This window comes from Eumetopias jubatus, unplaced genomic scaffold (genome assembly GCF_037043125.1).
Source record: "Eumetopias jubatus isolate StellerSeaLion01/CBP00866 unplaced genomic scaffold, mEumJub1_p1.0 scaffold_4, whole genome shotgun sequence".
In the NCBI taxonomy this organism is placed as follows: domain Eukaryota; kingdom Metazoa; phylum Chordata; class Mammalia; order Carnivora; family Otariidae; genus Eumetopias; species Eumetopias jubatus.
The window spans coordinates 160,884,531-160,896,396 of record NW_028274810.1 but is presented as its reverse complement, the minus strand read 5'-3'; the positions used below and the strand labels follow the sequence as shown (position 1 = coordinate 160,896,396).

Genomic DNA, 11,866 nt, shown 5'->3' with positions numbered 1-11,866 from the left:
TACTTACAAGTCTGTTTCTATCTAATTGGGTTATCTTGGACAAATTAGTTAACTTTTCTGGCCACAACAAAATGAGGGGGTTGAATTGAGATTAACCCAGTTGCCCAAGGAGCAGAATTCTATAGTTCATTTTAATGCTGTTTCCATTGAAAAATTAGTCTTGTATTAGGGCCTCCCTAGATCTTATAGGATTATAGTATCAGCATTTTCCAGCTTTATTGTTCATCCATAGCATTGAACTAAGGATGCAAAGTGATCCAGGGTGATCATAATTTCCAACACAAGCCTACAGCAAAAGTATCTTGGGTGTCTCAACAATTTCAATTTTCTGATGCTCCATGTCACTGAGGGCTACTGAAACACATTACCCTACATCGGTCAAAACTACCTCCTCTTCCTCTCTCCCCTTTGTTATGTTGCTCTCTGTAATAGCCTCCTGGCTCACAGTTTTCCTGTCTGTCCTCCACAGTGCTGCCAATGCAGTCAATCAAAAATACAAATCTGATCATGAGGTTCCCTAGACCTTTCAAAGCTCCTTTAGCATTTGACACACAAAGCTCATGTAATCCAGAGCCTCCAGCCTCCTGTCCTGATGTCCTGCCACCTAGAAAGTACAGGTGGAACTGCTGGAAGAGAGGCTGGGACAGTGCGCAGAGGCTGACTACCTGACATAAGAACTTAGAAGATGTTCAAAATCATTAACCATTAGGGAAATGTAAATTAAAACCACAAGGAGGGGGCCCCTAGGTGGCTCAGTCATTAAGCGTCTGCCTTCGGCTCAGGTCATGATCCCAGGGTCCTGGGATCGAGCCTCGCATCGGGCTCCCTGCTCAGCGGGAAGCCTGCTTCTCCCTCTCTCACTTCCCCTTCTTGTGTTCCCTCTCTCGCTGTGTATCTCTCTGTCAAATAAACAAAAATCTTTAAAAATGAAAAAATAAAAAAATAAAACCACAAGGAGGTGTTAGTGTTACTACGCACCTGTTATTACACAATGGCTAAAATACTAGTTACAACACTAAATGCTGATGAGGATGTGGAGAAACTGGATCACTCATACACTGTTGAAGGGTATGTACAATGGTATAACCACTCTGGAAAACAGTTTGGCAGCTTCTTAAAAAACGCTACCTGCAACCATATGATAGCAATTTTATTCTCGGGCATTTATTCCAAAGAAATGAAAACTTATGCTCACATAAAACCTATGCACGAATGTTCATAGCAGCTTCATCTGTAATAGCCCCAAACTGGAAACAGCTCAGATGTCCTTCAATGGATGACTGGTTAAACAAACTGAGGTACATCCAACATACCATGGAATACTACTCAACAGTGAAAAAGAATAAATTACTGACACACACAAAAACTTGGATGAATATCCAAAGAATTATGTTGAGTAAAAAAAGCCAAAAGGGTGGGCACCTGGGTGGCTCAGTCATTAAGCATCTGCCTTCGGCTCAGGTCATGATCCCAGGGTCCTGGGATCGAGTCCCACATCGGGCTGCCCACTCCACGAGAAGCCTGCTTCTCCCTCTCCCACTCCCCCTGCTTGTGTTCCTGCTCTCACTATGTCTCTCTCTGTCAAAAAAAAAAAAAAAAGCCAAAAGGTTACATGTTATATGATTCTCTTTATGTAATATTCTTGAAATGAAAAACTTTTAGGAATAAAGAGCAGATTAGTGGTTGCCTAGAGTTAGGGAAGGAGGATGGAGGGAAGGAGGGAGGTGGGTGTGGTTAATAAAAGGGCAACAAGAGGGATCCTTGTGATGGAACTCTTCTTGATCTTGACTGTGATGGTGGACACATATAAGATGAAATTATATAGAACTACACACACACAAAGTGAATATGAGTAAAACTGGGGAAATCTGAGTAAGTCTGGAGGATTATATTAATGTCAATATCCTGGTTGTAATACTATACTATAACTTTGCAAGATATTACCATTTGGTGAAACTGGGCAAAAGGTATATAGGATCTCTTTGTATTATTTCTTCCAACTGCATGTGAATCTACAATTATCTCAATGAATATTTCAATTAAAAAACAGATCTCTGAAGAGAATGGACTGGAATTGAGGGCAGGAGCTGTTAGAGTGGATGCAGGGAGACCGATTATGAGGTGATTACCATGAAGATAATGATGACTTGGGCCATGTGGGTTGCTGGGGAGAGTGGCAATGGAGAGGACGATAACTGGGTTTGAGGTGGACCTAGAGTCTACACCTTTGACTTTTGAGAGGAATTTTCCCAGAGAGCTTCCCAAATCCCCAAATTTGTTTTTGTTGTTGTTTTTAAGATTTTATTTATTTATTTGACAGAGAGAGAGACAGTGAGAGCAGGAACACAAGCAGGGGGAATGGGAGAGGGAGAAGCAGGCTTCCCACGGAGCAGGGAGCCTGATCCCAGGACCCTGGGATCATGACCTGAGCCAAAGGCAGACACTTAACGACTGAGCCACCCAGGTGCCCCAAATCCCCAAATTTGTAAAAACCACGATAATATATAACAATGATGTTAATTTCAATAATGTATACTTAAAAATTCATTAACATTCTTTATTTCTCTTGGCCTCAATGATACAAAAACAAGAACAAAGCCAAATTATGAGTGGAGACTGGGCACCTCATCCCTCTCCCCATCTCCTTGTGAGTGGAATCTGGTGCCAAGCCTTCCTGCTGTCCCTACCCTCACCAACCCAAACATCTACAAACCTAGCACTGTCCTCATTACCTCACCCCTCTCCATCTTTACTTTGAATGACAAAGTGATAAGGAAGATGGCAGGGTCAAGTTTGCTTCCTATTTCCCCAGGCATCCCAGAAACGTACCATCTCACACAGGCCACACCTTCTTCTCATTACATGTGTCTTCTTCCCACCCTGTGCCTGAGATTAAGCTCCATTCCTTCAATATAATATGCTTTCTGCACAGACCTCTGAGGTACTTTTACAAGAAATGTTAAATTTCTGAGTACCAAAGGTCTACTCTGCTATTGTTTCCATGTGGAGGGGACAGTGTTTTTCTCTGGTGAGATAAAATGACTTTTATCCAGAAATGTCTTCAGAGCCATGAATAATAATTTAAGATCTAAACAAGATCCTGGCCCCAAAAGATAGGAAATAATTCAAAGAAAGAGAAGTACAATTCTAAAGCAAATGTTAAAAAAAAAAAAGATAAAATGATAAATCCAACACTTACCTACATTTATTATATTCACCACACTAAAAATGAGGAGTACCAAGCTATATAGCTGGGAACTATTATAGATTATGACTGTTTTCACATCACTGGTTCACAGTGACTTGATTTTTAGAAAAGCACTGGACATCTGGCCCTTAGTAACTCGACTGTGGCTTTCAAATATCAGGCCAGAATGGAAGGAAGTGATGAAGTCCAGAATGTTCCTGGTGAAACTAAAAAGGACAGTTCAACTACCGGAGGGTGCAAGAGGCCTCTAGTCCACCGGATTCCCAAGTGATCAGACACAGAAGACATCAGCTATAGAACAGCTAAGTCCTTAGGAAGTCACTGGGAAAGTTGCAAGGGTGCTGAATGATCCATTTCCACAGGCTGACAGCTGAGTTACAGCTTTAGGAGATTTGAAACTGAAAAGAAAGTTTAGAAATGAGTCAAATGCCTGGATTCTTCAGAGTGGCATCGACTATCACCTCTGAAATGGAGTGGGAGGTGACAAAGCTACTGGGAATGAGAATCCTGTGGAGAACTATTAGAGCTAAAAATAATAATAATAATAATAAAACACAAAATCATACTAGGGACCTGAGAACACAAGATAAAGCTCCAAAAAACTACATCTCTTTGTTTCATGACAATTCACTATCTTATCTACTTCTTTACCTCTTGAAAAATGTACTTTTAAATTTTATTTTATTTTAGGGAGAGATCACACACATGCCGGTGGTGCAGGGCAGGCTGGGGGATGCAGAGGGAAAGGGAGAGAGAATCCCAAGCACAGAGCCCAAAGCAGGCAGCTCCGTCTCACTACCCTGAGATCATGACCTGAGCTGAAACCAAAAGTCTGACGTCCAACCAATGAGCCACACAGGCCTCGGGAAAAATGTACTTTTAAAAAGATTTACTTTGTAGCATAATGTAGGTGAAGATACATATATAACATTTTCACTCTTGAGGCATTTTCCTTAAAACTGCTGTTTCTTTCCCATCCCACCCCCTCCTTTTCTCTCTGTATTTTTGTCCATATACAAAATGTCATATATTTTATTTTTATTTACGTATTTATGTATGTATGTATGTATGTATTTTAAACTTATCTTTTTTTTTAAGATTTTATTTATTTATTTGACAGAGAGAGACACAGCGAGAGAGGGAACACAAGCAGGGGAAGTGGGAGAGGGAGAAGCAGGCTTCCCGCCGAGCAGGGAGCCCAATGCGGGGCTCATCCCAGGACTCTGGGATCATGACCTGAGCCGAAGGCAGACGCTTAACTGAGCCACCTAGGGGCCCCCAAAAAGTTATTTAAATATCACTTAAATTTCTAAACACTTGATAAAATTTGAAGTAACCTTATCCTTTAACTTCAAGCTCATACTCCCTTTCTTTCTGAAGCCTTCCTAAGAGACAGTGTCTTCCCCTCTGTGTCCCACTCCTTCATCTCTTAGATAGTAAATATCTGCTTCCTCACCTGACCCCCTCGTTTGTTCATAGTGGAAACTGTGAGGGCCTTTTTTTCACCTTTATATTTTTCAGATTACTACAGGACCTATAACATAGTCAGGCTCAATAAAAATCTACTGAATAAAAGAGAAACCAAACAAAAATGGACCTGGTAGGATTGATATTAAACCATTAAAATCATCAGCTCCTCTGATCACATGATTTGCAAGGCCTGTACAAAATTCCAGAGCAAGGAATCATCACTGGTGTCCCTTGTCATATTATTTGCATGCCTGCTTCTAGAAAATACTGTAGAACGGCCTTTAACTAGGGTGGCAGTGCTGAGCCTCTGTCCCATCAAGCTTCTTGAGCAGTTTACGCATTGTCACTAAAAAGAAAAACAAGGTCTTCTCATTGTAGCATGGCAAAAGTCACCACCTATCCCAAAGTCACTGCTTACAGCTGATAGGTCTCACTAAAATCTGCTTTGGGGGAACTTGGCTGGACATGGATATTCAAAACACAAAACACACAAAGGCAATGAAATACATAAATAAATACACATATAAACAATCTCAAACTCAGAGAAAATATACACGTATAATATAAACAACTGTTTTTCCTTACCCATCTGAGAGTAAATGGCTGACATTATGCTCCATTACTCTCCAACACTTTTGTATTTCCTATAAATGAAAACATTCTCCTATATAACCGCTAAAATCAGGAAATTAATATTGATAGTTTAGGGCGCCTGGGTGGCTCAGTTGTTAAGCGTCTGCCTTCGGCTCAGGTCATGATCTCAGGGTCCTGGGATCGAGCCGCGCATCGGGCTCCCCGCTCGGTGGGAAGCCTGCTTCTCCCTCTCCCACTCCCCCTGCTTGTGTTCACTCCCTCGCTGTCTCTCTCTCTCTGTCAAATAAATAAATAAAATCTTTAAAAAAAATTGATACTTTAATTCTCAGGTTCTATTCAAGTTCCTCCAATTATCCCCAAGCATGCACTTTGTAAGAAAAAGAGGCAGTCCTAAATCCAGATCTTGCAAAACAGACAACACCTTTAGTTATCATGTCTCCTTAGTTTCATTCTATCAGAACAGTCCTTGGTCTTTCCTTGACTATCATAAGCACGATACTTTCAATGTTTATAGGCCATTTATTTTGCATAATGTTCTTTAGTTTGGGTTTGTCTGATGCCTCTTCATGATTAGGTACCTGTTAATACATCTTAGGCAGGAATACCACAGAAGTGATGATGCGTTTTCATTTTATCCTATTCAAGTGACACGTGATTTGTATTTGTACCATTACTGGTGACATCAGCTTCAATCACTTGTTTACGTTCCTGTCTGCTTGGCTTCTGCACTATGAAATTACTTTTAATAAATATTTTGTGAGGAGGCTTTGAGATTATATACCACTCCTCATCAAACTATTAATTTATTCACTACTTTTTTTATACCTGTTTGAACTCATGGTTTCCTACTTTATTGAATACATTATAGTCTATGCTTCATTTTCTTGCTCAAATTGCCCCACCTTTTTCCAGTAGGAGCCCCAACAAGGTGGTGTTTGTGTTCCCACCATTCTTTGAGCACTTCTTTGTTTCAGGCTCGACAAGAGGTTCTGGGCTCATCTTGTATTTTCCCTACCTCAGTACTAAAGTCAACCAATTCTCCAAGGACCTCTGAAGAAGAGTACTTAGAAACTAAGATCTGAATGCTAGATGTACTCAATGCTTTTGGGATGCCACTGCTCCCAGACTCTCTCAGTGGACAGAACTAGGGATATATGTATTTGAATATCTCTCCCCTCTCTTTCTTTCTCTCTCATCTGTTCATTGAAAACCATGAATCCATACCCCAATCCTCAATTCCAGCCCAACACCATCATCCTTAGTATTTTCTTACTTGATCAATCAATGTAATGATTCCTCCATGGCTGACACAACTACCTCCATCCATGTGGATGCCCCATGCCAGATAGCTCCTTCATACGTACACACTCCTCACCTTGCTGAGGCTCTGACACCCCACCCAGGCCACCACGAATCTATTCATGCACTGGCACCATGCACAACCTTGCTCAATCCCACCTAATAGCTTTTAGACCAAACTGAACAGGGCTCAATTCCTTGTCTCTGGGCTGTGTCCATGACCTCCTGCTCTCTAGGTATACATCTTAATATAAACTGGGGCTCCAGGCTACAGATTTTGTTAGCCTCTTCTCAAGAACAATGAGGCCTACTACAGCCTAGGGCTTTAGAAGCCGTGAATCTAACACTCTCTCACTACCTCAGATGGGGCATCCTTACTCTCTGTTACCATATAAGAACCACAGGCCTGGTCGGCTTCCTAGCAGGCCTAGAGTGTGTCAGGCCACACCTTCATCATGCCCACTGCTGTAAGTTTTCTTCTCTTTCTGGCCCATAGACCTTTAAATCTTGTTTTGAGGACTGCCATATCTTCACAGATTTCTCTTTTTGTACTTTATGTAACATTGTTATCTATTTGGAATACAGAAAACGAGACAGAATCTGGGAAGAGTTAAGAAATGGGAGAGGGTTTCCGTATCTTTGAACAGGATGATAATATAGGTAGAAAGGGTCATAAAAAGTTAAAGTGCCAAAATCTTGTTAAGAAGCAGTATGGAATTAGACTTCTTTATGGTAATTTTTATTATAATGATTATAAGGTCTGTGGAAGAGAGTGAGAAGGCTGCTGCTTGAGGGGCTCCACGCGTCTGGCCCTCAGCTTTGCAGGATGGTACACCCGGAGCTGATGGGCTCTCAGAATGTGCACTGATCCAACTTCATTGGCTTCACTGTGATGCTGACAAAGGTAAAGCTTCAGGCCCATCTGCCTGTGCTCGTCTGCCATGGAAGCAACTTCATATTTGCCATTTTGTATTCTTTTTCTCAAAGAGAGCCCCCCTAATTCTAAAAAAACTGTTTACAATTCTGGATCTGTCCCTGCAAGGAACTTTTGGTTAAATCACAATGCAAATTTCCAATGAAGGAAGATAATTTTCTAGAGAGCATTCCAGTTATCAGTGGATAGAAGTGTTAGGAGGCTGAATAAATCTTCAGAAGGTTGTTTAGGTTGCTTAGGGAGCCAAGAGAGATGGGTGGTCTTGGGGGTTAGTTTATGTAGACCATGTAAATTTCAAAGCCATTCTCACCCACCTACAGAGTGTGTCTAAAATTCCTGTGTGGTCGGGGCGCCTAGGTGGCTCAGTCGGTTAAGCATCAGACTCTTGATTTCGGCTCAGGTTATGAGCTGAGGGTGGTGAGATACAGCCTGCTTGAGATTCTCTCCCTCCCTCTCCCTCTCTGCCCTGCTCTCTTCTCTCATGCACATGTGCTCTTTCTCTCAAATGAATAATAAAAATAAAATGAAAAAATAAAGATTCATGTGTGGTCAGTTCAGTATATCTCGACTATCTCTTTCCAAAAGAATATTTGATTTATTCTGTCCAAAATCTTACTTAATGGCTTTTTCTTTCTTTAGGATTTTATATATACCACCTCCTGCCAGTTCTTAATGAACATATTCTTTCTTTGTTAGGGTGTAATATAATTGATTAGGTAACAGCTTTCAAGATTCCTCTACCCTGCTTGCCCCTTGATAAAAATCTGACTATTCCTAATCCTTTCTACTTTATATAATATCATCTCCCAGGGTTGGTTAATTCTATCATCCACTCTACAGATTTGCTGCTTCCAGTTTAGTTCTCTGAAGGCCATCTTGTTTCCCAGGTTATAGGGTCATCTATTTTCCCCATGCATTAAGTCTTGAAACTCTAAGCACAATTTGATATTAAAAATCGTTAAATAATTTAAAAATTGGGGAAAATTCTTACAGAAAGTAGACATGTAAAAAGTCTCTCCCTTTATTATCTTTATTGGGGAAAGATTCTAGAAGGCCGCAAATCTAGAAAAGGCACCTAAATTATATTATCCAGACAGCAAAAGCAGAATACCCACAAATAAGCAGAAGATACATTTTACACTTTCTTTAGGTGTAATTTCAAGTGTTGCGGATTAATTCCATTGCAGACAACCACTGCTTTAGATCTATAGCACACAGAGCAGTGTACATAAAGCAGTAACAGTAGAAGATATCCTTTCAAAGAGTGCAAATCTAACTCAAGAGCAAAACATACAAATGATTCTGAAGTTATTTTCAAATTATCAGTAATGATAAACAATGACTGAAGATAAGCCAAAGAGGTGAAGCCTGAAAGACATTAATAATAAAAACAACAATGATGATGATGGCTATCATTTATTGAAGTCCTACTATGAGACGCCACCTACGGTGATACTCTTAATATCTACATTTTACAGATGAAGAAACTGAGGTTCAGAGAGGTCTGTCCAAGATCACTTGGCTAATCAAAAGGAAAATTATGGCTCAAATCATTCCTCCACATGGGCTGGGCAAAGGTTGGGGGAGGGGAGGAATCCAGAGGAAATGAAGTGAACAAAGGCACTCAAGGACTACCAGGCTGATTTAGTGAGCAGGCAGCAGAAGGGAGAGGGAAGGAGTCAGCTGGCAGCTGAGAGGAAGACAGGGCTGAGAGGTTCTCGTAAATTTAGCCCTTCGGAGCTGATTTGAGAAGCACACAAGGATCAACCAGGGAGAGTGGTTCTCTTCTCATACAGCATTTTGCAGACCTGGAATCTAAAGACCTGGTGGGAAATGAAACAGTCTTTGCAACCAGTAGTGTCATTAAAGAACAGTTGACATTGAAGATTTACCCATCATCTAGGAGGTGCCTAGATAAACAATAAACAAAGATATGAGCAAGACAGTAACAGTTTGGTGTAAATGCTATGAATGCAACAAACAGGGTGACAACAGAGTAACTGGGGCAGGGGAACCAATTTTAGATAGGGAGATGTTGACCAATGTACCTTTCAGCTGGCCCTCTTCACACATATAGCAAATATTAACGAATCTCAGTAATTTTTTTCTGAAATATTTAAGAGTGAAATACATATATATGAAATGTACTTCATATATATATATATATATATATATATATACACAAATATTTTTTAATAACATGAAACTATGGGGCGCCTGTGTGGCTCGGTTGGGTGGCTGCCTTTGGCTCGGGTCATGATCCTGAAGTCCCAGGATCAAGTCCCGCATTGGGCTCCCTGCTCGGCAGGGAGTCTGCTTCTCCCTCTGAACCTCCCCTCTCTAATGCTCTCTCTCTCTCATTCTCTCTCTCAAATAAATAAATAAATAAAAATCTTAAAAAAAAATAACATGAAACTATAAAGGTGTCTCATATTTTTACAAGAAGTATTCCCTCTTGTAAAATTAGCTGTAAGAAATGTGCCCTTGAAAAGCATCAAAAAGAATATAAACTGAATTCAAAGTCATGATTTCATAGGGAAGTTTCTAATTAGAAGGAAATATTTGAAACACATTTTGAAAGACTTAGAGAATGGTGGTGTTAAAAGACAATGTTTTCATTTCAAAATACAAACAGAGTCTGAAAACTGGTTTCATTAGAACATTTGTTAGTGAAGGTTGTGCTGTTAAAGAATGATTCCAGCGTATCTGAAATTCCTACAAACTCCAGGAAACCCAGTGCCCTTGTAGCATGTAACTTAAAGGAAGTTGGTTTCCTAAAAGTGGAACACCCTCAGATGGATGCCAGGTGCCCCATGCTCAGAGAGGACAACATGAAACGTCACAGATGTGAAAATTACAGTGAATCAGTAAGATTCACTCAGTATTGATAGCAGACCCCCAGGACTTCAAGATAGCATCATCCATACCAGTGAAGGAGAAGCAGCTCGTGGTGGTCAAACTAGGAGAGCTGCCAAGCTGTATACTGATGTGGGATTTCATCCTAAAGGCACTGCTGGAGCATTTCAAAGAGGTTACTGCTGGTATTACATCAAGTATGTTAATGTGAAGAAAGCGGGTATCCTTGGGACTTCTATGGTGCTGGCAGCTAATGTGCTTTTCTTTTCTTTTTTTTTTTTTAAAGATTTTATTTATTTGACAGAAAGATAGAGAGAGCACAATTAGGCAGAGTGGCAGGCAGAGGGAGAAGCAGACTCCCTGCTGAGTGGGGAGCCTGATGCGGGACTTGATCCCAGGACCTGGGATCATGACCTGAGCCAAAGGCAGACGCTTAATGAATAAGCCACCCAGGCGCCCGCTTATGTGCTTTTCAACTACTGTCATCGCTACAAGGAACACAAACATGAGTGGCTAGGCAAGCACCACTGAAGAAGGCCCAGTGTGGAGGCACATTCTGCATTCCCAACCATGACCTTTGCCTAGCACCCTTGAGTTCTTTCATATTCTATTTTAGAATTAACACTCAATAAAAGATGACTTGTACATGGGGGAAAAAAAGATTCACTCAATCTTTCTTTCATTAAAATAATAATGCTAACCCAACAACAACAGAAAAAAATTATGGAGCAGAAGAGGCTATACTATGGGGTTAAAGCAGTTTAAGCTTTGGGATCTACCGCCCCACCTCCAACCCCCACATTTGCATGGCCCCCTTCCAAGATCCTGTAAGGGGCCCTAGCAATGTATTTCTCCAGATCATATGTTTTTGAAAATTTAGAGAAAATTTTCAACTCTATTTCTTCAAGAGGGGCTCCTATATTGTATAAACTTCAGGCTCCAAACCCTGGATCCTCCTGATTGAATGCCTGCCTGGTACTACACACTATACTCAATGCTGGAGATACAAAGATGAACAAGGCATGCTCCCTCCTGGGGAGAAGCTTGGTGTAAAACAGAAACAAGAAAAATAATTGCAATGGGATACCTGCTTGGTTACGGATTGTGCAATGGGAACAGAAGCCCAAGGGATGCTCTTTTGTTGTTATTAATCTATTCATTAACAATTTAAACTTACTGAATTTCTTCTTTTTTTTTTTAATGACGAATGTCCATTAAGTAAGTCCAACAATACAGAAATGTAGAAAGAAACAGTTAATAATCTCTGTAGAAATCCTTATTACCCTCGAGGCCCAATGAAATGCCACTTGGGTCTTGAAGCTGTTCACTCCAGGCTCTTTTAGGTGCTTACATCTTGTAGCATGCATATGACACTTAGAGTAACACAGGAACTTGGGACAGTCAGGAGAACTGAAAGCACCAAAAGTATTCAGGTAATCCATAAGGTTTGCATGTAAGAACATACATAAGGAGATAAGCATGGAAAAAAAGGGGCCGGAGAGTGG

General features: G+C 40.7%; 1 pseudogene; it reads left to right on the top strand.

Moving 5' to 3' along the window:
• Nucleotides 1-991: 991 nt before the first annotated feature.
• On the top strand, nt 992-10,892 carry LOC148164628 (ATP synthase F(0) complex subunit f, mitochondrial-like; annotated as a pseudogene).
• Nucleotides 10,893-11,866: the final 974 nt, after the last annotated feature.